Consider the following 27765-nt stretch of genomic DNA (forward strand, 5'->3'; position numbering starts at 1 on the left):
GGGATACACTTGCTGTAATTATTCCTGTGGAAAACAGAATTAGAGAAAAAGGATGAAGCTGCTCCGTGAGGTACAGAAAAACTGCTAAGCATGGAATCCCAGTGAAATTTCATATCCAGCACCAAGCTTTGCCAGGACAGGTACCAAATAAACATTGGATGAATTGAATTGCCACCCCATTTTGATGAAAGTTTGCCTCATTGGCAATTGCCTAATTGGCAATGACAATTATTTCCAATATATTATTATGGAAATTTCCACATAGATAAAAAAGTTTAAATAATTTTACATGGAACACTCCTGTACCTGTGACCTAGTTTCTGCCAGAAATATTTCACTCGACTTGCTTTACAATATAATTCTCCATCTGTCCATCCCTCTAGTCATCCATTCACCCCCCTTTATTTTTCTGGTGTGTTTCAAATTAAATTGCAGACATCGGTACCCTCTGCCATAAATACTTCAGTATATGAGAGGTCTTCAAAAAGTTCATGGAAAGATGCGTATTATTTTTCAATTACATTTTTTCACAAACTTTTGAAGACCCCTTGTATATATCCTTTGAATTCAATATTTGCTTTGAATATTTTTATGTGATCCCAAAGTGATCGTTAGCCGAATTTTAACAACTGCAAACACCTGTGTAACTCAAATCCCCATCAAGGTACAGAACATAACTGTCACCCTAGAAAATTTAGCAATGGAGATTTGAAAGCCTTTGAATTGTTTTTTTAATGTCTTCACCCAGAAATAGTCTGGTCTGAGGATAATTTTAAAGGTTTAAAATTTGAAAGGAACTGTTCACCCTCACAAACTTCTTCAGGTCTTAAGCCAATAAAGAGTTGCTTCCTTGTATTTGTTTTAGTAAAACCTAAACTCTAAATGCACAGTTGACAGGAGGGAAGAGATTTATGTGGTGTACAATATTATCTGAAGGTCCAGTAAATTGGCAAACAGGCAAGAAGAATAAAGCAAAATTAGAACCCTAATTTCTTATGTATCTTTTCATTTTTTTTAAATAACATATACATATTATTTTTGTCAGCATAACAGGTATGCCTAGGATCTTAGTAAATGTAATGTTTTCTTTGTACTGGATGTTCCTGGGACATCATTACCTTTACAGGAAAAAACAACCAACCAACTAAGGAGCCCTTGGTGAGGTTGTGCATATTGCTGAGTTGAATCCAGTGCCAAGCTAAATCTCAACCACATGGTACATATGAGTTGAATCCCTTCCAAATGCAGGGCTCCTCCTTTAGTAGCTGTGTTGACTAATTAATTTCATCAGGATAATTACACCTAAGGAAAGGGTACAATTATTTCTACCAAGTGGAATGTTGACATTGTTTAATGAAGAATTAATGCATGTGGTGACAAACTATGTATTTAGAGAGGAAAGAAAGCAGCTACCAACAGTCTGTTTCCAAGAAAGAATTTTTAAGCATTTCTGGTATAGTCTTTAAGTATTCAGAATAGAGCTAAAAGGCAGTTCCACAGCAGACAAGACTCAGCCTCTATCTGAGCTGTGCATGCCAATGAATTGTCATCAGCCAGGCACTGATGGGCCCCTTGTCATGGTTGAAGAGCACAACAGCAATTAAATTGGTCTCAACTAGTGCCCACTCACACCTCCACACTTCAAGATGACCTTTTTCAGTTGTTGTTCCACATCCTTGGTAATATGAAAGGAGACTCTCATCTTCTACAGCCAGAGGACAGAAAAAGATGAGGGTCACACCCAGGCAAAACTACAGAGAAGATGGAATTCTCAACACCAGCATGGATGCTGTAGTAAGGGCAAGACACTGATTGGGCAAGAGTGGGATATTGAGACTTGCAGTGGGAGTATGCTGGTTGATAATTGAAAACGCTTGAAATTTTAGATTCCTTCACTTTCCCCCAGCCATTCATAAGTGGTCCACTCCTCCCTCTGAAAGTGTAGATTCCTCAATCCACTTTTGCTTGAAGAAGGTGCAGAAGTTTCTGCCATGTGAAACAGCAGACACCCCCACATGACCTACCCCCCTTCCCTCCTGGCCACCATATCATGGGGGAAGTTGCAATATAATACAGCTGGGCAAGTTCTGGGCCTGCTAAGAGAGGTTAGAGACTACATACCAAAGAAGCTGCAGTATCTGGTCAACATGTACAGGCAGGTGAGTTTAGGGGATAGAATCCTGAAGATACTTTACCAAAGAGAACAGAATGCGAAGTTGGAAGAAGATATGAGTTTATCTACATGTGAGCACTCCCCTGTGATACAGGATTTATACCCCATCAAGAACCCCAGGAGACAGTGCTGATACACTGCTAGGATGGCTCCTAGCAGCTTGGACAAAGCAATAGCCAACACCTAATGAAGCAGAAATGCAACAGATGGTGGAGACAATGATCAAAAGCCTGCTAGAGTGGATATACTATCTAAGACCAGAAAACCCACAAGTCAGTAACGTTCTATGCAAGGGCCTGGAGAACAAGCCATTCACCAAAGTGATAAGGAATGTGCTGGTGAGAGCTTCTTTAAGAAGTTCAGTGACAGCTGTCCTTGGTAGACAAGAGCAATAAGAGATCCTGTTAAAGAACTGAGCTTCCTGATAATAATGAGACTGAGAGAATCCTGAGATAACAGAAGCCAGGTGACTGCACTTAATTGACAAAGACAAGGTGAACACAATGATCACAATGACCAGTAACGTCAAAGTGGTAGTCAAAGAGACTGATCTACAAAGAGCCATGAAATTGATGAAGAGAATATGGTACTCTCAAGATCAAGATAGATGGTCAGTCTATGAAGATAATGCCCAAGTTGTACAATGGAAAGAAATCAAGGATGGATGATGAAGAGACTGAGGGTGGATACTCCAATAAAAATTCACAATCTTTTGTCCATTGTCCAGACCAGAGCCATTCCAGACCTCCTATACATTGATTGATGTAAGGGCCATGTCCCCAGGAGAAAAGATCCCACAATACCATGGCAAAGTTACTTGATAATGATTCCTTCAGTATTTCCATAAAGGGACCTCTGCCCATTTACTTGAATAATTTTACACTGGAGAAAGAGAAATATCCAAATATTTTAAGAACTAAGGACTCAAAGCCTCATCATGGATTCATGTCAGAGTGGAGCTACATGGAGACGATGTAATAAATGGAGTTCTGTCCCAGGTCCTGCTTATTATGAGTCTTCTGTGGCCCATGGACCTACTCCCTGGTCATTTCCCCAGTCCCTGAATGAATAATTAGTATAAACATACTTGGTAGTTATCAGAACCTATACATTGCTTCTATAGTCTGTGAGGTAAGAGCTGTTGTAGTGGAAAAGCCAAGTAGAAGGGCTAAGAAACTCCTTCTGAAAACCAAAGGGAGAGCTGGCTGGTTAGCTCAGTTGGTTAGAGGGTGGTGCTACAACACCAAGATAAAAGGTTTGGATCCTTGTACCGGCCAGCTGCCAAAAAAAAAAAAGAAAAGAAAAGAAAAGAAAACTAAATGGATTCTAAGGATGAGAGTAGATTACCAGAAATTCAACTCAACAAGTAGCTTCAATTGCAGCTACAGTGCCAGATATGTATTCGCTCGAGCAAATTAACATAGTCTTAGCTGTATTGTCTATGGACATAAATCTGTCAAAGACATTCCTTTCCAACTCTATTAGGAATGAGGACCAGAAGTAGTTTTCATTCACATGGGACAGACAAAACATTTATTGTCTTGGCCCCAAGAATATGTTCCTTCTCCCACGTTTACCTTTACCTTAACCACTTAGAAATACACATATATACATTCATATATATAGTCATATATATAGCCATATATACAGTCGTAACATAGTCTGAAAGGACATGAACCGTATGTACCTGCCTCAGAACATTAGTCTTCTCAGTGAGTGACGTCATGTTAATCAGACTGTATGTGGACGAAGTGACAAAATGTATCAAAGCATTGTTAAGACTTATGCTCCAAAAGTGGAAGATAAATCTTATGAACATTTAGAGGCTTGACACATCAAGAACCTTTTGAGGAGTCTAATGCTCTAGGTTATGCTGGGACATCCCCACCAAAGTAAATGACAAATTACAGCGTCTCATAACTCTTACCACTATGAAGAAGGTATAATACCTGGTAGGCCTTTCTAGTTTCTGAATGCAACATATTCCACGCTTATGAATGCTGTTTTCATCCATTTATGAAAGACATGAAAAACTTCCAGCTTCGTATGGGATCCAGAGCACTGGAAAGAAAGAGATCTGCAAAAAATCCAAGGTGCAACCCTGCCACTTGGGGCATCAGACCTAGCAGGCTTTATGGCATTAGAGTTGTCTATGCTAAGAATAGATGTTATGTAGAGTTTATGACAAATTATAACAGAAGAATAATATACATTCCTAGGTCTATATTTGTAACAAGGCCATTCTATCTACTGTAAAGAATTCTAGGCCATCTTAAAATAGCTCCGTTGCATGCTACTGCTCCCTATTAGAGATGGAGTATTAGATCATGGGACATCATGTGACCATATGACCAATGCTGCCCATCAGGCATTGAGATCCATCACAGGATGGCATTCATACCATTGGTATCAAGCATGAGCAAGTTCAGAGGGCACAAGTAAGCTGTGTGGGCAGGTGACAAGACTCTTATGACACCTTCAACTGTTATACCAGTATCTTTTTCTCAGTTTACACATACGTCCCCATGGCAGGGGGTGAATGGAGAGGAAGTAGAGAATGGCACATGGCCAAGTGAAAAAGAAGAAAAATGGTCAATGGCTTCTATTCTGATGACACATTGCAACCTTCTCTGTACTTAACCACCTGCTCTCCTAATTGACAATTGTCTTAGTCCATTTGTGCTGCTATAACAGAATACCTGAGACTGGGTAATTCATAAGGAAAAGAAACTTATTTCTCACAGTTCTGAAGGCTGGTGAGTCCAAGATCAAGGCACCAGCATATAATGAGGGGCTTCTTGCTATGTCTTTGCATGGCAGAAGACACAAAGGCAAGAGAACCAAACTCCTTCCATCAAATCCTTTTATAACAGCATTAATCCATTCACAAGGGACCCTCATGACCTAAACACATTCCCAAAAAGTTCCCCCACCCCCACCAAAACTGTTGCATTAGGAACTAAGTTTCCAACACATGAATTTTGAGGGACATAGTCAGACCCTAGTAATGATCTAGGAAACCGGTTATCTTGAAATTGTGATGCCACCTAGAGTTTCAACCAGGTAGCTGTCTGACCCAAGAACCAGTCACACCACTTCCTCCTTTAATTCATTCATTGCTTCATTGATTCATTCAACAAATACTTACAGAACCTTTATTTTGTAAAGTATTATTCTGGGTACTGGGAATACAGTAATAAATAAAACAGACAAAATGCCTTTCTTCAAGAAGCCTACCTTTTAGTGGGGGTGTATACAACACAAACAAGGAGAAGATATAATATATTAAAAGATAATAAGTGCTGTGGAGAAAAATAGAAAGAGAGATTAAATGTGCCTGGAAGGTGAAGAGACTCCAGTTTTAAATAGGGTGGTTAGGAATGGCCTCCATGAGAAGCTAAGTTTTGAGTAAAGGACTGAATCATATACCTGCGGTATGAGCAGTCTAAGCAGAGGGAACAGTAAATGCAAAGGCTCTGAGGCAGTGGCATGTCTGGAATGTTCAAAGAATAGCAAAAAGGGCAGTAGGGTTTCAATACAGTGAGCAAGGAGAAGAGTTACTGAAATGAGCTCAGCAAGATAATGGGAGCCCAGATTTTACAGGCTTGGAGTCCATTGTAAAGACTTTGAATTTTTCTCTGAGTGAGATGGGGAGCTGTTGGAGGGATTTAGGTAGAGGATGAACATGCTCTTGTGTATAAAAATAATAGATCTGTTCTTTCTGTCGAAGATAGACTATTGGTGAGATAAGAATAGAACTCTGAAAGTTATTGCTAGGGAAGAGGTGATGGTATCATCAACATGATAGTGATGGAAGTGATGAGAAGTAATATGAATTTGGATTTTTAAGTCATAAATTTGCAGGCTGATTAAGTGTGGGCTGAGAGAAACAGATGAGTGAAGGATGACTCCAAGGTTTTTTGGCCTAAACCAGAATGGATGGAGTCTCCATTGTTTGAGATGGAGCCAAATGAGAGAGAACAGCTTTGAGAAGATCTATGAGGAATTATTCTTGTGCATATCACCCTTGAGATGCCTATTAGACATGCAGATGTTGGATATGCTGTGGATCCACAAGTCTGAAGTTCTGGGCTGTGGTATGTGAGCGTGCAGATGGCATTTAGAACCATGAGGCAGATGAGATCGCTAAGGGAGTAAGGGTCAGTGCAGAAGGAAAAGAGCCTGAGCAATGAGTCTTGGGGGCCCTCTAGCACTATGATTGGGAGAATCAGCAGAAGAAGCTGAAAAGGAGCAAGTAAGAAGTCCTGGAGTGTGTGGTATCCCGGAAGCCAGCGTACTTCTAGAGGAACGGGGCGATCATCTGTGTCAAATGGCTCTGGTAAGTTAAACAATATGACGACTGAGAACCGGTCTTTGGACTTTTCAGTGTGAAGGGCATTGTTGACCTTCATCAGAGACGTGTCTATGTCATACCTCAGCACGTGCACAGCACGCTCGCTTGCTCTCACGCCCTCTCTCTCTCTCTTTCTTAATTTCTCTTTCACCTGAATTAGTTCCAACTCAGGATTCTATTTTTTATGTATACACATACATCTTTTTTAACCTTTTTTCATCCTTTTCTCTTTCTACCCTTTTCACCTTTCTATTTCCTGTCCACTTCTCTTGTCTCCCTCCACTCACTCTTTGCATGTCCCTAAAAAGAAACAGAGAAAAATAATATAATGGTTCAAAATTTTCTAAAAATATCTTAAGAAGAATGATTCCAAAGCAACAAGTACCATTGACCTCTTTATAATTACTCAGAAGTTCCCTTCAGAATGCTGACAGTTCTCACCATTTACTTTTTCCAATGTCTTTGTTTATACATAGGAAACAGCTTTCATGATAAAATCTGATGACATGCAATTTTCCTTTTTCTCTAATCTGGTAAGTGATTGCAGGTATTTATATTTTTTACTATGTTTTCATTTCAAATGCACTACATATTAAGTAAATATTAATGGCCTCACCTGCACTTTTGGGGAGCAAGAATCATGTCTTTTCTTCCACATGTCCTACCTACCATGTGGCCATGTAGTAGGTATCAGTTAACATTTGTAAAATTGAATTAATATTTTCCCTGCAGATAAATACACTTAATTCCAGATCACTGGCCCATAGCTGGATTTTAGATCACAATTTGATAGAGATAATCCTATGTATCAAACATCACTCCTCCTTCCTAAAGCAACAAGAATGGTGGTAAGGGGAAAAACGCATAATGTCTCTACAACTGGGGTTACAAACTCAAATGACAAAGTACATAAATGAAGTGGACTGGGTGAGTACCAGGAAACAAAACCCACATGTCCAGTTTAAAGTGGAAGTGGCTACCCAACTCCAGCTAATGGTAGCCACGCAAGAACACAAGCCTGATGTTGCTGAGCCTTCCTCTTTCCCACAAGAAGTTTGAAATTCAAGTGTATTCCAGTTTTAAAATGTTGGCTACTAATCTGAGTTTTCAAACCAGACTTGGAGAGGGGTAAAAATCCACAGAAGTGTTCATCAAGAGGCAGGGCTACAGGTTTTCACCCTCGGCCTTAAGTAGGCATAAGACCTTTGAGGAATTACACTAAAGGAGCTAGTTTTATAGCTCAGCCTTATCATTCCTTGTCATACCTGTCACCTGTCTAAATGGGTACACCGGCCCTAGATAGTTTCCTAGATAGTAATGGGATAGAATTACTACAGCCCTAAAAGATTTAAATTAAGGATGCTACATTAAGTGCCAAACATACATTATATTCAATGGGAGCTACAACCTCATCTATATATCCACAGATATTAAGTACTTCTCTTAATGAGATAGCCACTCAGACAGCCTGAGATGTCCCCAATAAAAAAATCTATGTACATGTTCTATTGCTTCCTAAATACTTAACATTATGGAAGGCTGTCCTATTTTTAGTTTTCTCATGAGTTATTCATGAAGAATGTGGTAGACCGTCTGTGGAATTTCACTAACCTTTCTCCAGTTCCCCCAAAGCAGTGGATTCCTTATGGTATACCTGAGTCTTCTGTAAACTGTTTCCTTCCTGTTCCATTCATTTAGATGGGCTCATTATGGGTGAATAATAGTCTGGCACCCTCAAAATGCCATCATGTGTGTGTTTGTGTGTGGGTGGGTATGTGTGCGTGTATGTAATGTGCTCTCTGGATATCGCTGCAAATTCAATGGGACTCAAACCTGTCTTTAAAACTTTCCCCAAACTGGGGACATAAACTCAAATGTAATTATTTATCTTTCTCAGAAACAAGAGAAAAGCTTTTTAAAAATCCCCTGTGCATTTATTGGCTTCTGTCTGAAGGAAATAATTATGAACGTATCTCTAAAGCATTTGTCCCACTTCAGGCAGAACATGGTTCTGAATTTAAGCACAACCTAGGTACAGCACAGTCTGGGGCTAAACTATATTGCCAAATGAGAGGATCTCTTATTCACTGCTGTTCCAAGAGCTCTAGCACTTTCCTTTCAGGGGGCCTAACAACCTGTTTTGCAAGCTAACCCTAATCCTAGAGCAGAGGCCAGGCCATTGCTTTTCAAGCACATGTAAGCAAATGAGGCAGAATGAAGAAAGCTCTTGTGGCATTCCTTTGGCCTCTGTGGGGATCAGGCAGCTTTCCAGCTCTCCACAGGCTTTCTAATCCTAACCTCCCTCTGGCTGGAGGATGCTTTTTAGATTTTCAGCTTGCTTTCAAGTAACAGATTTTGTCCAATGTTTCTGGCTATCCCATAAGTTTCAGGAATGGAAGAGGTACTGACATACCCCCTTTAACAAGTGAGAAAAGTGAAGGCCAGAGTTAAAGGGTGGTGGAAGGAGGACCAAAGATAGGTCACCCCAGATCTCCTTAGCTATTCATGGCAACCTCTCCTGGACAAGAGTTCCAGCTTCAAACAGAATATTCCAGTCTGGAGGTCTGTACTTTTCTCTGCCTGGAAGGTTCCCATCTTCACGTGGTTGTCTTATCATTCAGTCTCCCTGCAGATGCCACTTGTGCAAAGAAGGCTTCCCTGACCACCTGTTTTGAAGTTGCTCCCACCTCTCTACCACTCCCTCCATCACATCGCCTTTTCCTCCTCTGAATTTCAGCACTGAAATTACCTTCTATATTTACTTCTTCGGGTATTTGTTCTCAATCTTTCCTCCCACCAGAAGGTATGTTTCACAAAAACCAAGAGCATGTCTCTCTTATTCATTCCTGGGCCTCCAGAACTTAAAACAATTCATGGAACTTTGAAAGTACAAGGGTAAAAAGTACATTGAAAATTAGAATTAAAAGATAATACAAATCTTTCCATAAGCTTGTTGAAGTACCCTTGTATTCTATAAATATTTGCTGGATAAATAGCTTCCCAACAATTCAGTTCTACACACTATTAATCCAAAAAAAAAAATCATATATGGGAAAGGCCTTTTAATAGAAGTCAGAAGACCCAGGGTTCTAGTGGGAATTCCCACTACCCAAAAGTGGCCATGGCCTACAAAACTGGCTTCTGGATGGCAGTATCTTGTCAAGGCATCCCAGGTCACATATGTCAGTTCTTACTTACAGCTTCCCCCTGAACTTTGATGTCCAGCCAACCGGCTCTCTTCCTAAAACCTTCCCTAATCTTAAATGTTTCCTTACAGTGAAAACTTCTAATGATGTCCATTCTTAACCATAGAGAAAATACATAGTTTTACAAAACTTATTGACTCAAATATTCCCCATTAACTAGCCAATGAGGTAATGTTTCATTAATTCCTAAATCTCAGAGTTCTGAACCTACCTGACTACAGAAAGCCCAATATTTTCCCAAGTTTCTCTTTTCACATATTTCTAGCCATCTCCAGAAGATGTTTATATGACTCTCACATCTACCCTAATAGTGGCCACACTTCACTTGTGTTCCTCTGCAATCTCCTCTTACCATTTTGAAATTGTTTAACTCTCCATGACTGTGGAGGCCAAGACATAGCTTTTAACATGTGCTGAAAATGGGCGAGAATACAGGCATGACAACCTAAACAACTTCCAAGCAGTGAAAGTTATGGCTGTTCTCAGAATCCACAAAGGTCTTCCACTGAGAGCTTCACTGATTTCTTCTCTTCTCTTTATGATTTTCTTCTTTTTACCTATTGGATTTGCTTTGTTCTTTTTTTACCTTCTTAAAGTAGAAGCTTAGGTTATTAATTTTAGAGCTTTTTTTTCTTTTTCTAACATATATGTTAAAAGCTATAAATTTCCCTCTTAACTGCATTAGCTGCATCCCACAAATTTTCATATACTGTGTTTTCACTCAGTTAAAAATATTTTCTAACTTCCCTGTGATTTCTTCCTTTATCTATTAGCAATGTGTGGTTTAATTTCATTATTTAATTTTCCAATTTAATTTTATTATGGTCAGATTTCAATTCTTTTATTTAATTCAGATTCAATTCTTTAGTTAAGGTTTGTTTTATTGCCCAGAACAGAAGCTGTCTTGGTGAATGTTCCATGTGCACTTGAAAGCATTTGCATTCTGCTGTTATTGGGTGAAATGTTTTATATTACATGCTCCATAAATTTCAGTTAGGTGAAGTTGGCTGATAGCATTGTCTTCTAAATTCCTATTGATATTTCCATCTACATGTTCTTTCTTTTTATTATTTTAATTTATCAGTATACAGTGTAGTTGGTTTTCGTGTCCTTTTACCAATTGCTCTTTCCCCCTCCTGCTCCCCCTCCCGCCCATCAACTTCATATCTGTTCACTTGTCTTAACAAGTTCAAGGAATTGTTGTGATTGTTGTGTCTTCTTCCCCACCCCTTCCACCGTTTGTTTGTATATTTATTGATTGATTGACTTTTAGCTCCCACAAATAAGTGAGATCATGTGGTATTTCTCTTTCTGTGCCTGACTTATTTCACTTACTATAATTCTTTCTAAGTCCATCATTCTTTTTTATAACAAAATAGTATTCCATTGTGTAGATGTACCACATTTTCCATATCCACTCATCAGATGATGGACATTTGGACTGGTTCCAACTCTTAGGTATTATAAATAGAGCTGCAATAAACATTGGAATACAGGTATCCCTTCGACATGATGATTTCCATTCCTCTGGGTATATTCCCAGCTTTCATCTACATGTTCTAATAATTAATAGGGAGTTTTGAAATCTCTTACTATTATTGTAAGTTTGCCTATTTGTCCTTTCGGTTCTATCAGTTTTTGCTCCATGTATTTTGTGTATCTGTTATTAGTTGCATACATATTAAGACTTGTTTTCTGTTTATTATCATGAAATGTCTCTCTTTATTCTTTGTAATATTTCTTATTGTGAAGTCTTTCTTGTCAGGTACTAATATAACAACTTCAGTGTTTTCATAGTGATTATATTGTGTGTCTTTTTCTACTCTTTCTTCTTTATCCTGTTTATTTCTATATAAAGTGAGTTTCTTATAGACAGCATGTATTTAGGGTCTAACTGCTATCCAATATGACAATCTCTGCCTTTCAACTTGAGAACTTAGAATATTAAATCGAAGGTAATTATCAATGTTTGGTTCAGATCTATTATCTTGCTGTTTGTTTTGCCTTTATTGCCTTCATTCTTTGTGTCTTTGCTCCCCTTTTGTGCCTTCCTTCAGATTAATTATGTTTTATGGTTTTATCTCTTTTTGTGGCTTACTAACTCTAGACTTACTCTTACTAACTATAGACTTACTTTATAGTCTATAAATACATCTTTAACTTATTACAGTTAAAGATGCATTTATATTATATATCACTAATACATATGATGTAAAAATCTTACATCAGTATACCCTTAATTCCCCATTGCATCTTCTGCATTATTGTTGTCAAACATTTCACTTCTACATGCATTAGATTAGAAAGCCCACAGTATGTTGCTATGAAGCTTGCTTTAAACAGTAAATTCCCTTACAAAGAAATTTGAAATCAGAAACAAAACAAAACATAACACTTTTGTATATACCCACATATTTGCCACTTTCAGTGCTCTTCATTCCTTTGCATAGATCCAAATTTCATCTGGTATATTCTTTCAGCCTTCGAAACATTTTTATCATTTGTTGTAATACAAGTCTTCTGTCACACAATGTTCTCAACTTTTGTTTTCTGAAAAAGTGTTTATTTTACTTTCACTTATAAAGGATTTTTTTTTTTTTTTTTTGGATAGAGAATTCTAGTGTTTTCTGTCAGTACTTGAAAGAAGTTTTTCCATTGCCCTCTGGCTTACACTGTTTCTCAGAAAAAGTCAGTGATAATTCGTATCACTGTTCTCTTTATACAATGTGTTTCTGTTTTCCTGCTGCTTTTAAGATCTCTTTATATCACTGATGTTCAGTAATTTGATTATATGCTTGTGTGTGTGTGTGTGTGTGTGTGTGTGTGTGTGTGTGTGTGTGTGTGCGTGTGTTAAAAAATTACATAGTTCAGGTAAAATTATCTGTGTGACTGCAGTACTGAGAGAAATCCCTGCCCACTCTGACCTACAACACCTGCAACAATAGGCCCGGGCAGCCAAACCACAACCTGTACAAGCAATCAACCCAGAATTGTCAGAATGTCAGATCTTGGATAAATGACTAACAGCTTTCCTTTTTTTATCCCCCCCTTATCCCCACATTGCCTCTTCTAACTCAGGACCAACCAGAGTTATGCTCCCCAAATCAAGATGCCCACTTCTTGCTAGCTTAACTCAAGCTTCTCAAAACCAACAATCTCCAATCAGAGAACACCTGAAGCATTCTTTTTTCTTCCACTACAAACCTTTCCCTCTCTCCTGTCTACCTTGGAGTCTCTGCCTAATGAACGTGATGGTGGCTGACTCCCTTGCTACAGCAAGCTCTGAAAAAATAGCCTGTTTGTTCTCACTTGGATTGTCTTTATTTCTACAGAGCCATCACCTTTTCCCCACAAACAGAAAACATGGATAAGGGCAGAGGAAGGGAGAAGTGCCCCAGGGAAACACACCAGTCCAGTCACTAAAGTTGGGGATGAGGAGCAGGGGACTCTGAGTAACCAGTGGCAGAGGGAACCAGCCAGCCCCTCCTCTTGTTTCCCAGGAAGCTTCTGGAAACACGCTAAAGATTAAGTTCCTTGGTTATTTCGGAGGGAGTGCTTTTAAAGGCACTAGGTGCCAGATATTGACTTAAACGGAATCCTGTTGAAGACTGCCTCCATCCTCTACTATACAAAATCCTTTGGGCCCTGTGTGCCATGCATGCACAATGGCATTTATTTCTGGTTCATCCCTCACTGGTGGCCATTTGTGCCAAGCATGTTGCTGACCTCCCCCCAATCTCATTGGGCTCCATTTAGTTGCGATCTTCATGCTCCACATAAAATGTAGTGAGTTTGGCTTGACCTCTCCAGGTTTGAGAGTCTCCAGTTGGTCTTTGCTTTCAGGTTCCTTCTGTCAAATCTGAACTAACCAATGTCTTTGTATAACCTTGAAGGAAAATGTGCTGAAGGAGTTCTCAGTGGTCACTGACTGTTGCCAAAGGGAGAACGTGGGGTCACACAGTTGGGCAAATTCTGCTGGTCCTGGTGGAGCTGCCCAGCATAAATGGAGTTTCCTTTGAACACACCCCAGGGGAAATTTGTTCCATCTGGGACCCTGCCACTTCCTCTGATGTTGTGGGCAGAAGGGAAGGCCACAAGGACACACTGAGGACTCCGCCAGCTGCAGCACCTCACAGTTACCCTCCATGGGGCACAGTCCAGGCCTGGCTGAGCTACACCAAGACGGATTTGGATTGCCGGTGTAGGCAGGATGGGCTGGGAAGACTGTGGTGAAAGCAGAAGCCCTGGAGGAACCTCTGAATAGAGGACTGGCCAAATCCAGCCCTCTCCAAAAGTGGAATATTCCTTCTCAGGCATGCTGCGGGCGAGGTTGCTGTTCACAGAGGTTACAGAAGTGGTATTCTCCCCATCAAGGCTGGGTAAGGGGCTCGCAGGCACCTTGGATAAGCTGCTGGCAGTTCACCCTTTCTCCTGATCCTCCTCGGGCTCTTTGCTGCTCCTCTGAGAAGTCTTACTGTAGTAATCAAGGTGGGAATGACAGGCTACTGAAACTCTGCCACTTGGGGTTGGCAGAGACGCTCTACACTGCCTTGTGGGATGGGGAAGGAATGCTGCTGGTGGTCAGATTAGCTGAAGGCTGGTGCTTCAGGGTGATGATGTAGCCCCACGGCTCAGATCTCATGTAGCCCAGGAGCAGATTGGTGGTCATTACCTCATTGTTCTTTTGCCTATCACTGAGGCCTAGTTCTCTTCTTGTGTATAACTCTGGCACCATCAGCTAGGAATCCTAGTAGTCAGGGAGTGATTCCACGTAGGGCTTTAGTTCCTCATCCTCATGGCACACACATTCATTAATGCATCCTTCAAGTTTTGCTCTAAAGTGCCTCTCTTACTGGGATTGGGAATGAGAAATTTCTTCAGAGGTTTTCACATTCCATGAATGAGTAACAGGGAATAAGGTTCATTCTGCTCAGTGTATACTTCTGCAGCTTTTTGAAGTTCTGACCATAAAGGACAGGGCTCCACTGACCATGTATATAGGATGACTCAGGCTCCACACATCCACCATGGGTCCATCATACTTGTGGCCCTGAGAAAGTTCTGGGACAGCATGATCGGAGTTACCACAGAAGTTATCCAGCTCATTGCCAAGGCAAATCCATTCCTGAAGCCAAAGTCTGCAGCCTTCTGTTCCTATCAGCATCCAGGGTAGGTTTTCTGCCTCTAATTCCCAATGAACAATACACTTCTGGTGGCATTACTGTGTAGCAGACATTGTCTGGTGGAATTTGTAACAAGCCTCTTTTTCTTGCCATGAGCTAGTAGGTACTCAAGCAGCTCTCTTTCACTAGGGCACTCAGTGACAAGGTAGAGAGCGTTCTTAGACTCCATCACTTCAAATATTTTCACTGTGTTGGGATGATGCAAAACCTTCTTGATTCTACTTCTCAAGATAGTCTCTGGAGGCTGTAGGAGTTCTGCTGAGTCTCCTCAGTGATCTTCACAGCCACCTCTTTCCCAGTCAGGATGTGCTGGGCCAACTTTACCTTAGCCAAGTCATACTTGGTTAAGTGTAACCACAAGGTCACTTGGCCGGTTGTTGCCAATATGGGTGTTCTCATTGGCAGAAATGGCCAAGAGGTCCTGCAGCATGGTTGACTTACTGATGGAATTGGAGTCAACATGTCCCAAGGTCCATTTAATATAAGAAAAAGCTGGAGAGAAGTTTGGTTCAGTTCACCTAAAAAGAAAGTGACTTCTAAAGCCCACCTGACGATTTGGTCTTTTATGGAATCAAAACACAATGCCAGATGAAAATAAAAAAAAAACAAAGATAAATACAAACTATATTTAAGAGAAAACAGTGAAAAGAAAAACTAGAAAAAATGAGAAAAGGGGGAAAAGAAAATAAAAAAGAGAGGGAAACAAAAATAATTTTAAAAAGTAAGGAAATGAAAAAGTAAATAAAAGAGAAAAAAGAAAAAATTAATAAACAGACAAAATAGATTTTTTTTAAAAACCCACAATGCAAGGAAGAAAGAGCAAAGTTAGCACTTTGGTCAAAGTGCTTCAAGTCACTGAAAACCAGCTTCTTGGAGTAGAAGAAACAAAAGCCCGGGTTTAACCAGAGACTGATTGGGTGCTTGGAATTCCATAAAAATGGCTTCTCAGGAGGTCACATCAAGAAATGGACTAGGGATAATTCACAGGGGTTTTCTCACTTTTTGGTCCCAAGAACTTTACTCTTTTTTAAAAAAAATATTGAGGACCCCAAAGAACTGTTTGTTTTTTGTGGGTTATAGCTATCAATACTTACCTTATTAGAAATAAAAACCTGTAGGATGCTTCAGTGGCCTTTTTATTTCTAGTCTGAAAAGTTGTAATAATTTTTGACTTTTAAAGAGCTCATAATATCTACACTTAAAATATTCAATTTCTTTTTCTTTAAACTCTAAATAATTGTTCTCAAAATGATGCCACAATTTAACTGACATCATGTTACTATAAAAAACGTTCTGTTGCATAAGACAGAATCAAGTGCACTATTAGTACCTATAAGCTGAGGGGAAGCTAGTTTCTGCTATATTTTCATTTCTTATTTACAGCTTTGCCCAGGTTTCTTTGGAGTAAGTTTCCTCCCTTCCCACACTCCCACCTCAGGGCTCTGCACTAGCTCCTACTTCTGCCGGGATCTCTTTCCACAAAGGTCCATATAGGTTCCTCCCCCACCTCCTTCAAGCCTTTGCTTCAATGCCACCTTCTTAGTCATCACCCTGTTTGGTCTTACAACACCCCTTGCACAACCTACTCACTATTCCCGACCATTAGTTTCCTTAAAAACAAAGAAAAACTTTGTATTATGGACATTTTGAAACATACAAAAAATTAGAAAGAGTAGTATAAAGACCCTTCCTCACATATCTGTTAACCAACATGACTGATTATCAATATTTCCATAATCTTAATTTATCCATAAATACCTCAGTGTGCACCCTTGAATGATGAGCACTTTTTGGTTTGGAAACACAACCACCATGCCATTACCAGATCTAACATAATTAACAGCATCATAAATAACCAGTTCCTGTTCAAATTTCCCAGTTGTCCCAGAGATATCTTGTTACAGTCGATATGTTTGAATAAAGACCCAAACAACAAGATATACACATTACTTAATTTTTTCCATGACAATATCATCATTCAAAGTACTATATGTAAAAATATATATATATATATTTGCACATATATATATGTGCAAATATATATATATATTTAAAGCTAGTCATGTGAAGCAGTGGGAGTGGAGGGGGAACAAAGAAATCTGGTTGTGATCAATTAGTTGTAAACACCACTGAATTCGGACAAGCCCAAAATATTACATATTTTATTATTTATTCGCTTATTGTCTATCTATCTCATTCAGATATCAACTCTGCAATATTAATATGAATTATACATTTTTACTCTTTTCAGTGGTTTCCCTGGAGTTTGAAATATACAACTAATCCAAGCCCTTTTTCAAGTAACACTACCACTCCGTAGGTAGTACAATGACCTCACAACACAGTATTTCCAATCCCTCCCTCCTGTCTCATGCCACATTGCTGTCATTCACTTTATTGATCAATTAGCTATAGTCACTGAATATATTGTTGCTATTATTATTTTGAATGAACCATTATCTGTTAGATAAATTTAGAATAAGAAAAATAAAAGATTTTATTTTACTTTTATTTTTTCCTTCTCTAACTCTCTTCCTGTCTTTATGTAGAATCAAATTTCTGACCTATAGCATTTTCCTTCTTTTAACATTTCTTTTTTTTTTTCCACTCAGAGCCTGAGGGGTGTTTTTTCTTTTAATTTTTATTATTTATTATTAGCATATTCATGTTACAAATCATGATTTTTCTTTTTTTATTTAATTTTTTTATTGTAACATAGTGGATTGTACATATCTGTGGGGTACAGAGTTAAATATCAGTACTTGTGAGCAACATGTGCTGCTCAAATCAGAATAATTATTATATTCAATAATATACATAATCATTGCTATTCGTGGCTTTTTTCTTCCCTCGCTGCTCCCTTCCTGCTTCTAGTAACCTCAGTTCTCCTTTTGAAAATTCAATGTATTATTGTGAATGTTGCATCTTTCTTTCTTTCTTTTATTTATATGTTTATTATTTTAGCTCCCACTTATGAGGGAGAACATGCAGTATTTCTCTTTCCTTGTCTGGTTTATTTCACTTCACGTAATTTTTTACAGACTCATCCATGCTGCTACCAATGACAGAATTTCATTCTTTCTATGGCTGAGTAGTATTCCATTGTGTATATATATTACGTATACCACATTTTCTTTATCCACTCATCCATCGATGGGCACATGTTGGTTCCATATTTTGGCTATTGTATGTATAGAGCTGCGATGAACATGGGAGTGCAGGTATCCCTTCAATCTTTTAACATTTCCTGCAAGGCAAATGTACTGATAACAAATTCCTTTAATTTTTGTTTGTCTAAGTCTTTATTTCTTCACTTCTGAAGTACAATTTCATGGGATACAAAATTTTACGTTGGTAGTTTTTACCCTTCAACAATTTAAATATTTCACTCCATTCTCTTCTTGCTTGCATGGATTCTGATAAGAAGTTTGATGTAATTTTTATCCTTGTTCCTCTACAGTAAAGTGTTTTCTTCCCCACTCTGGCTTCTTTCAAAATTTTCTTTGTTGTTGATTTTCTGCAGTTTGAATGCAATATGCCTAGGTGATGACTTTTTTGGTGTCTGTGGTTTGGTGCTATTAAGTTTAAAAATCTCAGCCTCTATTATTTTGAATATCTTTCTCTCTCTCTGTCCTTCTGGTATTCTCATTACATATGTGCTACACCTTATGCAATTGTCCCACTGCTTTTAGATATTCTGTTCTTTTTCATTCTTTATTCTCTTTGCATTTCAATTCCAGAAGTTTCTATTGGCTTCTTCAAGCTAACTGATTCTTGACTCTGTTCAGTCTACTGATGAACCTGTCGAAGGTGTTCTTTACTTGTTTTTTTTTTAATTTCTAGCATTTTCTTTTGATTCTTTCTGACATCTTAACAATATTGAGTCTCAATCACTCTCCTTACGTTACCCATCTATTTTTGTAAATTGCCCACTTTTTCATATGCTAGAACCCTTAGCATATGAATCATAGTTGTTTTAAATTTACAGTCTGGTAATTCCAACACCTCTGCAATATGAGTTGGATTCTGATGCTTGCTCTGTCTCATCAAACTATTTTTTTGTCCTTTAGTATATCTGGTAACTTTTTTTGAAAGCCAGACATAACATACTGGGTAAAAGGAACTGAGGTAAATAGGCATTTAGTGTGAGGTTTTATGTTTATATGGCTGCCACTTAGGCTGTGTTTATTGTTTGCTGGAGCTATACATGTCAGATGCAAACATCTCCTCTGGTGTACTGGTTTTTTTCTTCCCTGTCGTCTTTGGGTTTACTTAGAGTTTTTTCACTTTCAGTTGCATTCCCCTTTTATTAATGTCATGTAATATGTGGGGAGAGGAAAAGTATTGTATAGTTTTATGTTTTGGTCTCAGTCTTTTCATGAGCCTATGGTCCTCGGCTGCGACATTCACAACTGCTTTTCAGTTTTGTTTTGCTTTGTTTCACCTTTTTGTGAGACAGAAAGGCTAGTGAGGTCTGGGTATTTTCTTTCCCCCAGGTCAGTTAGGCTCTGGTAAAATACCTTCTCTTGAGGGAAGGCCTTGTTAAGAGCAAAATTGTCTGGACATATTTCAAAATGGATACTTTTCCCTTGCTTCTGCTAGAAGCACAAAAAGATTTTTCTCCAATCTTCACTGTGAGAACTTTTAGGGCTCCTGGAGGCAAAATTCACATTAGTGAAAGGGCCTAAAACTAACTATCCCTGGCCCCCAGATTTTTTAACTTTCAAACTTATTCACACTGAACCTCTAGCAATTTATCAATTGCAATTTAAGTTTTCCTACTTCAGTATTGATTCCCACCAAGATTTCTTCTCCTGCACTCCTGCTATATAGGTTATGATCCATTCTTTCTTCCAATTTAGGGCCAGTGCTTTGTCCTGTGGCCTCAATTCTCTGAGAGATTTAAGAAGAGTTGTTGACTTTCAGTTGTTCATTTATTTTTTCTTGTGAAGATGGGAGTAATGACTTCCAAGCTCTTGACCTTTCAGGCCAGAAACCAGATATCTCCTAACTGATTTTTATCCTAACTGTGTATTAAACTTTTCTGTACCTTGGCACACTTAGTAATTTTTTTATTGAATCTTGGATATTGTGGTTTTATTTTGTAGAATGCTGGATTTTGTTATATTTCTATAAATAATGTTGGACTTTATTCCCACAGGAAGTTTAACTTGCATATTAGTTTAATCCTCTTGAGTCTTGTTTTCAATCTTTCTGATTGAGTCGAGAGTAGTTTTCCCTTTAGATGTCCTTAATGAATATTCTGTGTATTCTTTCATGCCTCTCCAGTAGGCTTTGGGATTTACATGATTCTAAAACCTATGTAAATTTTGGGAATTGTTTGCCTTACAACACCTCCCCCACACCAATAAGTGTTTTTCCTCAGAAGTTTTTCTTTGTCCAGGTTTGTGTCACTCTTGCACATGCAAATTGGTGTTTGGCCAAAGACTCAAGGAAAGAAATATACATATTTCTAAAGCAATTTCTCTGCATATGTCCCTTCTCTCAGCAATCTGCCTTTCAAATTCTAGCCACCTCAGCCTTTCTGAGCTCCAATCACCACGTTTAACTCAAGAAAACTTCTGAATTATGTTTGGATTTCCAGTCCCAGTGCCATGATTTTTAAAAGTCTTTAGATATAAAGCCAGGGCAATTATAGAGCTAACTTCGTTTGTTCACCTCCTTTCAGAAATCTCATCCCTGCTCTGCCTGCTGTATGGTGTCTGAAAATAACTGTTCCGTATATTTTATCCAATGATCTAGTTAAGAATGAAAGGGCATATCAGGACCCTTCTTCTCCCTCATGAGATAGCAGCTTTCTTCCAGGAGTGACTGGCACCAAGGAAGTCCATTCATTTCAGAACTATTCACACTTGGTCCCACAGATATCAGGCCTTAATATCTGCATCTCCTCATTTTTTGACATTAGCCCAATAGACAATATCAATATATTTTGCAAAGTATGGTTTATCCATTCTGGAAAACATAGACTACAGTACCTCTATAAAATAGTCAATGCTGAGCTTCAGAAATTCCAATTCAATTCCTTTCAGGATCCTTCCAATAACATCAGATGAAAACAATTCTACCATACCTTCAATACTCTGACTCTTTATTTTTTTTTTCACCTCTGCCCCAATTATGGAAAAAGAACTCAAACCCATCATCCAAGAACAATTAATATTTTTCAGAGATGAGTCAGTTCAAATCTTAAATTAGAAAATATATTTTTTTCTCAGGGAAATATAATACAATAGGATGAAATGATAACTAAAATGGAAACAGTTTTTTACATGATTATGGAGAACTGTTCAGCTTTGGAGTCCACATTTTCTTGAATCTCAATTTTCATATTTGTTTTATCTTTGAAAAACTTCAAGGTTTATCAAAGTGATCTCTCAGTACAGAGAACACCTGCATAATGACTTTACATCCACACATCATATAGAAGGAGAATCAGAAAAAATCCTGAAGCTTTTAAGTATAGTTCTTTCCAGGACCTAACATCTCCAACAAATTTTTAGAGATTCACAGGATTTATTCTAAGCCCTGGGTTAAATTATATTTTTTCCCTCTTCCTCCAACAGTCTCTATAAAAAGGCATCTCTTCAAAGTAAGTGGCCTAAGAAGGGGTGTCCAATTATGAGATGAAGGCACATGAAGATTTTTTCCCATCCTTCAGGCTTTCTCCCTGTTTCTGTTGTTTGGTTCAGAAGCATATAGATTATCTGAGTGCCTGGAAATACAGATTATACGTTGCCACCATATAATCAAATTTGTGAGTCAACTATAGATGCACAATATTGAGCAAATTCGCAGATCTCTCTTGTGCACAGAATAATAGTATTACATAGCTCACAGGGCTGTTTTGAAGGTTAAGTGGTTTTCTTAAAAGAAAAAAAGAAAAACTTATATATCTTTGATTTTTTGGTATTCCTAATTTAGTTTTATTTAGTTTGATATTCATATATTCTCTGAATGTATGTATTCTAAGAACCATGTGAAAAGGTGTATCAGAAAACCATTTCAGATGAAAGGTCTTTGAAATTTTAAAGTCTTCCCTGATTCAGGACAGGCTTTTCATCCCTTTAAAAAATCCTCTGGTGAGAGACCTAGATATGGCCAGGCCTATATGTGGAGAAAAGAATAGACTTAATGATGTTACTGTGATTTTAAAATTAGAGTTTAGAAATGACTTCATGGAAGATCAAAGTCTGTGTATTAATCTGTTTTCTGTTGCTTATAACAAAATATTTGGAACTGGGAAATTTATAAAATACTTGAAACTGGGAAATTTATAAAGAAATGAAATTTATTTCTTATAGTTTCAGAGGCTGGGAAGTCCAAGGTCCAGGTCCAGGGAACATATCCGGTGAGGGCCTTCGTCCTGGTGAGGTGATTCTCTACAGCAACACAAGTTATCACACAGTGAGAATGGCAAGAGCAAGAGAGAGAGCTCACCTCCTCACTTGCTCGCCTTTTAAAGCCATCAGAACCACACCCATGACTCCATGAATGGATCATTCATTCACAAGGGCACAGTCCTCACAATCTAATTACCTCTTGAAGGCCCCACATTTTAAATACCATAGTTGGATTTCCCACCCTGTTATCATTGTTACAGTGGGGGGGCAAGTTTTCAATACATGAACTTTTGGGGGACATATTTAACCCATAACAGTGTGTTATTATGCAGAAATATCAGTCTCCACTACTTCCATGATCAATAGTTTTTCTCTTCTCTGAGTAAGGGAGAGATGCTAGCAAAGAGTGATTTTATCATCAAGTCCTCCTGTTTCTTGATAACTTTGCCCTCAAAAGACTGAAGCCAGAATGTACGGTTGTGATAGAAGTCTTGAAGACGACTCCTGGAGATTTCTGTCTCCTGGTATTCATACTCTTGTGTAATATTCTCCCTTAAGTGTGGGTTTGATTTAGTTACCCATTTCTAATGAATAGAATATGGGAGAATTGACAAAATGTCACTTTTAAGGTTATAAAAGACTGCAGCTTCTGTCTTGGGCACCCTCTCTCTCTGTCTCTCTGTCTCTGTCTCTCTGTCTGTCTCTCTCTCTCTCTCTCTTTCTCTCTTCCCTCCCTCCCCTCCACTCTACTCTCTCATCACTTGCCCAGGGGGAAGCCAATACTCCTTTCAAGAGGGTTATATGGCAAAAATCTGAAGCCTTCCAACAAACATGTGAGTGAGCTTGGACGTGGATTCTCCCTCGTTTGCTTCTTCAAATGACACCACATCTTGCGTCAACCTGATAAGACTTCTCGAGCCAGTGGCACCCAGCTAGGCCATGCTTGGATTCCTGACCCAAAGAAATTGTGAGATGATAAATGTTTTTTGTTTTAAACAGTTACATTTTTAGGTAATTTGTTAGGCAGCAATAGGTAACTTCTACAGGGATCAACATAACGTTATGGTAAAAAGCCAACAAAAAGTTTATTAGTCTATAGCTTTACAGGTCAGAAAACTCGAGTGCTGATTTTGCTTCTGTTACTAATCATTTGGTGTGTGCTATGGTTTGAATGAGGCTTCTTAGATCCAACACCAAAAGCACAATCCATGAAAGAAATAATTGATTAGTTGAATACCATTAAAATTAAAAACTTCTGCTCTTCGAAAGACACTGTTAAGAGAATGTACAGACAAGCCACAGACTGTCATAAAATCTTTGCAAAATACAATCTGACAAAGGACTGTTATCCAAATTATATAAAGAATTCTTAAAACTCAATGATAAGAAAACAAACAACCCACTTCAAAAATGGGTAAAGATCTGAACAGACACTTTACCAAAAAAAGATATAGAGATGGAAAATTACATCTTATGTCTTCAGGCAATTGCAAATTTAAACAATGAAATATCAATACACATCCACTAGGATGGCTAAAATTCAAAACACTGACAACAGCAAGTACTGGTGAGGATGTGGAATAATAGAAACTCACATTCTTTGCTGATGGGAATTCAAAACGGCACACCCACTTTGGAAGACAGTTTGGCAATTTCTTGCAAAGCTAAGCACAGTCTTAGTATACAATCCAGCAATCATGCTTCTTGGTATTTACCCAAATGAGTTAAAAACTTAAGTCCACACAAAAACTTTCATGTGCATGTCATAACAGCTTTGTGTATATCTGACAAAACTTGGAAGCAACGTTGAAGTCCTTCAGAAGGTGAATGGATAAACAACCCGTGGTATATCCAGCCAGTGGAATATTGCTCAGTGACAAAAATAAATGAGTTATCAAGCCACAAAAATACATGAAAGAAGCTTAAATGCATATTGCTGAGTGAAAGAAGCCATTCTGAAAAGATACATATATACATGTATACATATATACATATGTAGATACATACTATACAATTCCAACTCTAAAACATTCTGGAAAAGGCAAAATTATAAAAACAGTAAAAATATCAGTGGTTTCTAGGAGTTCAGAGAGAGAAGAGAGGAAGAACAGGAAAAGCAAAGGGGATTTTGAGGAAAGTAAAAATAGTTGAGAAACTATTCTGTATGATACTCTATTGGTGGACGCATGACATTGTACTCAGAGAACTGTATAAGACATTGACAACCCTAACATAACTATAGGCTTTACTTAATAATCATGCATCAATATTTATTCATCATGTACATTACAACAAATGTACCACACTAATGCAAGATGTTTATAATAGCGGAGTGTGGAGAAGAGGGAACAAAGAGGATCTCTCTATACTTTCTAGTGAATTCTCTGGTGAGTTATATATAGGTTTAATATAGGTTTACATATAGTTTTTCTTTATATATAGTTGTATATATAAATATATATATTTAATAAATTGAATTTATTTTTTATATATATTTCCATTCTAGGTTGGATTTGATTTTACATATATCTATGTAGGATTCATGATCCAAAAGTAACAGAGCTTTATGAATTGGTAAAGGAACATGAAAATCAACTACATTGTATATTGATAAATTAAAAAATAAAATAATTTTTAAAATAACAATAATTAAAAACAAAAGTAACAGAGCCTTGTCTATGACAATGGCCTCCATAGTTATGATGAAGTATCATTGTCCTTCTGGATAGCAGTGATAGTCTTTAAAGTATTTAATATCTTCTAAGCATCTAATAATTAATTACTAATGCATTTATTATATGTATGATGTGGTGTTTAAAAGTACTCAGAGAATAGACTGGTTCCAATTCTGTTTACAATACTTACTAGCAGTACATTGTTAGTAACATTACCAAACCCACATACCACAAATCCCTCATCTATACATGGGGGTAAATCACAGAAAAAATGCCTGACCTATAGTAGGCACTCAATAAATGTTGACGATTATTTAGGTTATGTATTACTTCTTTGGTTTTTATACATTGCTGATTTGTGTGTTTCTGTGTTTCAACACCTCAACCATACAGTAGATCTATATTTTAAACAACTTAAAAAACAAAATAAAAAAGTGGTATTAAACAGTGGGCCTTGCATATGCTAGCTGATTAATAAGTATCTGTTGATGGATGTGTAAATGAATGCAAAACACAGGAATGGTTGATGGAAATAAAGAAGGGAATATTTTCAAAAGGACCTGCTATTTGACACATCAATAAAAATTATCCAATTTTTCACCCAACTTTCTGGAGAGTCATTTTCATCCACCCCTGTATCTCAAGAGGACTTTTTTCTTTCCCAGTGTATTTATATGTCAGCAATGAATGTCAGCTAGATTCTTCTCTTAATAACTTTAAAGCAGAGCTTAAACAAAGACAAATTAGTCTCACAAAGAAAATGTACTCACCAGGTATTCCCTGAAGGAACACAACAGCTGGGCCGACAACAAGTGAAGGAATAAATGTTTAAAAAACAATTCTAAATTCTGGTCTGAGAGTGCCTTATTTCAAAGATCATTGATGTTGATGAGGTAGCATTTCGTTGAATTAAATATTGATTAGAAATAAGACCTAGGAAGCACAATACGTGTAATACTTAAATACCTATATTCAAAAAAAAAAAGGTGATCAAAATTGAATCGCTCTAAATTGAAGGGGTTATACATGTGTAAGAATTACAAGAACTATCAATTTTCTAAGCAATGGAAAGAATCCCATTCTTTCTTTTGAACGATGTGATACATTCATAAACGGATATAGTCAGACCACAATTTTTGAGTGGCATAAAAACAGAATTTCAAGAACAAACAACTCACTTTCTTTCCTCAACAATGTCCCTTTGAGTCTCCTTTGTTAAACAAAAGCATATGATTCATTGGTACATAACTGGCTTGTTTTGGATGTGCCATATAAAAGACTGGGTTAATAATAATAAAAATAATAGCTAATGTTAATTATGTATTTTATCACTTAATCCTCCATACTCTCTGGGGTAAATATTATTATCTTTCTTTTGCTGTTAGAAAACTAAAGATTAAGGAAGTAAATCAAATTACCCCAGGCCTAGTTACTAACAGATGAAACAAGACTTGGATATGTCTGGATTCATAGCTTGCCCCTCTGCTGCCTGCCCGAGACTCCCACCAAAGTAATGGTAGATTTAACTCTCCATTTCCTTCTCTCTTCTACCTCTAATAAAAACTTCTGTAGGCTGTGCCCTATTGTCCACAAACTTGATTGCTGGTGTGACAATGCATTAGTCATAACACCTTATCCCAACGAAAATATTTGCCAGTTAATTGTCTCCACTTCACAAAACCATACTGCCTTACACTTGGGTTAGATATATGAGAACCTGTAAATAGTACCAAGGGAGTTTCAGAAATCAGGACTAATCACAGGAAGAAATATTGTAGCTTTGGAGGACAGAGGAGCCTCCCTTCCTATCAGCACACATGGGAGATATCTAAATAGTTCCCCTTGACTTTTTAAAAACACTGCTATACAATTTGGGTACCGACTGTCTACATGTGTCTCTTCACATACAGCAAACAACGTGAATGCTAATCACACTAAGATGAAAGAGAATAACGCAGAGGCAGGAAGCTAATGTAGAAAGACCTATGACATAAATTTAATTGTCTAGAGTAGTGTTTCCTAAAGTATACTGTACAATATGTTAATTAAAAAAATGGGAAGTGAGGTAATTCCAAAATATGCTTGAAAAATACTGCTTATTCTAGCCCTGTCTTAGAGACTCAAAAAACATAAAGATGCTGAGAAGCCCCACAGTAAATGAACCAGCTAATCCTTGCGTGAGCCAGTGTTATCAAGTGTAATATCTATTAATATTCTTTGGGAAAAATCATTTAAAGGGGGTGGGGGAAGAATAAAAGAGAAGATTGATGGTTGGATTCAGATCATAGAGTGTAAGGGGCTTCCATGTGGAACGTAGGTTGCATAGAGTGGAGCTCCTATGCCACATGGGCTGACTACTGGAACATCGCCCAAATCTCAACGGCTTTACACAAGAGAAGTTGATTTATAACTCATGTGACAATGCAATGTGGTGATTCAAAGACCCGTGTTTCTTCCATCTTGGTCCTCCAACATCCCCTAGAGGCCTCAAAGTCATCTTCTGAATTCTCAGCATCAGAAAAGGAAGGAATAGAGGCTTTCACCAGAGATTTCTGATCCAAACTTGGAAGTGGTATATGTCACTTGTGCTCACATTCTCTTACCTAAAACTTGGCCACATGGCCACACTAACTAAAGGAGTCTGAGTAATGCAGTATAACTGTGTGCTAGATGAGAAGATAACACCATATAGATGACTGCTTTCTGCTACTGATGGAACTGGAATCTGAATTGATGTCATGAAAGTCTGGAGAAAATCTTGGCCCCATTACCCAGGTTGGGTCTGTCCTTCAAACTGTCAAACAAACTTC

General features: G+C 37.9%; 1 pseudogene; it reads right to left on the minus strand.

Annotated features, from left to right (window-relative positions):
• The window catches only part of LOC134381707 (serine/threonine-protein kinase MARK2-like), a 47294-nt pseudogene extending 31912 nt beyond the window's left edge, over positions 1-15382 (minus strand).
• Between the last annotated feature and the right edge of the window lie 12383 nt (positions 15383-27765).

The sequence above is a fragment of the Cynocephalus volans genome, chromosome 7 (genome assembly GCF_027409185.1).
Source record: "Cynocephalus volans isolate mCynVol1 chromosome 7, mCynVol1.pri, whole genome shotgun sequence".
In the NCBI taxonomy this organism is placed as follows: domain Eukaryota; kingdom Metazoa; phylum Chordata; class Mammalia; order Dermoptera; family Cynocephalidae; genus Cynocephalus; species Cynocephalus volans.